The following is a 2,969-nucleotide window of genomic DNA, read 5'->3' as shown; positions in this document are numbered from 1 at the left end:
GATACACTTGACACACTATATGTATACATAATGTAAGCCATCGCGCGTATGTTCAAAAAAAAATTCTAACTGAACTAATCCAAGGCTAAAAAAATGGAACTAAATTGAGAAAATGTAATCATTAAGGAATCAAAGGGTATATGAAGGGAAAAAATCCATTTTGATGCGTGGTAAACACAATTAATCATAGAAATAATAGACTGAATTGAAAATAAGCCCTAATAAATTCGTTTTACATATTTTGCAACTATAAGCTGAAGGGAGATCCGTATCGTCTTAACATCAAGAATGCGCTGCGTGAAAGAAAATAAGAAGACGGAACCCATGTTTTTTGAAATAACCGAGGTAAACTCAAATATTTTTTCAATTCATGATGTTTATCATTTTATGTGAGATATGAAAGATTACAAAATAGCTATCTAAATATTGATAATTTGTTGTTACAAAATAAAATAACAAATACGGGAACATATTATTGCATTAAAAGTTAATAATAATAGTTGTGACACTTTATTTGCACTTAATCTTGAGAATTTTTCATAAATTGACCCTGCCTTCTTTAGAAAATATCCGCTCAACATCTGGTTTAACAATTGTCTCCGATGAAAATCACTAAACAAGTAGGTAATAATATTTTACCGAATCATGCAGTACAATGCAAATGGACATCATCTGGACAGCATCTGGACTACAGACTGAGAGTAAGACACCGGGATTCTATCGAAACGATTTAATTTAATTTAATCTTTTCTTGATACGAATTTGCGCCCACAATCAATCAGGCGATTTAAAATAGGTCCAACAGTTTTTCAAAAACTTTATTGTAGTGGATCTTAGGCACAATTTTGTTGCACAAGATCGATTGTAAGTTCTTAAAACAATATTTAACAGTGCACGGTAATGGGCAATCTCATTTGCAATGATAAATACCCGGTCGTTTGAAGATGATTTTTAAAAGTTTGTAATACATTTTTCTGCAAATTGATGGACGATCCGCGTTTTTTTGCACTTAAACTGCTTTAGTGTGTATAATTGTGTGTGTACTTTAATTGGTAATTTAAAAGAAGGCGAAACTCGAACAGGCATTTAGTACATGAGCACCCTTAACCTAGTATTTGCAGTATCTGCAGCTTCTCCCTTGATAATTTGTTGATTCATTGTTATCAGCGTTATAAAATAAACTGCGCTGAACACAATAATGTCACACTCAATAATTGGTAAATCAAAATCACTGTCAGTTTAATAACGCAATGTGTATTTGAAAAGCTTATCAGATCTACAGATGCACCCGCACTAAGAGAAAAATGTCGAATTCAAAGTGCATATGTGCGTCCCAAGCCTCAGGCGCGAAGAGGCCGTTCACCCTCCCATAAAAAGTTATCATTTCACAAAACAAAACAAAATACTACAACATAAACTACGTACAGTACAGTCAACAATGGTAAAAAATAAAAAAATATAATAAAACAGTACAAAATATTTCACGGACAATCGTCATGGACAGAAGATACAAACGCAGAGGTCATCAGAGTAAGTCAACCACCCATCGTTACAAAGCACACAATTTAAAAGTGGCAAACATGTGTGAATTGAATCAAGTAGCACCCCAAACCATAACAAGGATCAACTGTTGACCCTGTTCATGTTATTGCAAGGGGATCGTGCTCATACCTAATTGATAGTTATAACAATTGACGTTAGTGTCCAAGATATTGAAATTTTGCTCGCTGAACTTGAACCCAATACGATTACGCTCCACTTGCATCCCGTGCTCCCGTTGATAAACAATAAAAACAAACAAGAAGTTTGCTAACTGATGACCCCAAAGTAAAAAATTTTAACTACCGCATGTGATGCCCAAAACGGAAAAGTTTAATTCAATGAAGTTGAAGAGTAGCCAAACTCAGAAAAAGGACACCACACCAAGTAAAAATCAGTCACAGAATAGAAAGGTCTTTTTAGGAAGTATGATTTTGCCCCTTCCCGAAATTTGGAAATAAATAATTGAGTTTTTAATTAGTTCCGAGGAGGGAAAGGGCAGGCAAATATCTTGACTGGAGTTTCGGGTAGAATACTTATGTTGTGGCCCTTCCGCAAAGGTGACTCGATGTTTGCGTATCAAGCAGACACTCTCCAAGATGAACAAAGCGGGCAGGGTAAGAATTCTATGGTTTTCAAAGTAGTGCTTGCAATGAGCTCCACTCTTCAGGCCCAACAAGTAGCGAATTGCTCTTTTCTGAAGTTTAAATATACTTTGAAATTGCTGGGTGTTACAGCAGCCCCAAAAATGTGAGACTCAACTAGAGAGAAGTAAGCGAGTCTACCGGAGAACACATTCAGCTCCCTAGAAACTGATCGAATTGCGAAACAAGCTGAAGATAGTTTCTTTGTTAGGGAGTCAACATGTGTAGACCACTTCAGGTTAGCATTAATGTTCAAAATTTCACTGATTCAACGAATTTAATATTGCTGTTGTAGGGGCGTTCGTTTATACTTAGAACAAGTAAACATCAACTACTATAAAAACATATATTTATACTCCCAAACGGTAGACAATGTGTAATGGCAGTTCTTCAGGTGGTCGATCGAGAGAATACATCTGAAATCAATTTCGAAAAAGTAATTGAGTAACCAGTTCAACAAGAATTAGATTGTAGATAAGTTCTATATTGTTGAGGAGGATTCATTTTTTACAATCTTCTTTTTGGGTATTTCGCCTCAAAAATTTTTGTCTTTATAAAAGACAGAATTTCCTCACGTCTTTTATTACAGATTGATAAATAGTTCTCCTGTTTCGCAATAAGAACGAATTATTTATCAAAACGTAATCAAGAACTATCACCTAGAGGGAATCCTGCGACACACTCAAGCTCAAGCTGTAAGAGAAAATTCCAATTAGTAGAGAAATTAATTTGAAAAATTACCTTCACGTTTCGATAGCTATTTTCTGCTATCGTTATCAAAAGAAC

This window comes from Dendroctonus ponderosae, unplaced genomic scaffold, assembly GCF_020466585.1.
Source record: "Dendroctonus ponderosae isolate FM_Combo_2020 unplaced genomic scaffold, Dpon_F_20191213v2 Dpon_F_20191213_1, whole genome shotgun sequence".
Classification (NCBI taxonomy): Eukaryota; Metazoa; Arthropoda; class Insecta; order Coleoptera; family Curculionidae; genus Dendroctonus; species Dendroctonus ponderosae.
Note: the sequence above shows the minus strand (reverse complement) of the source record.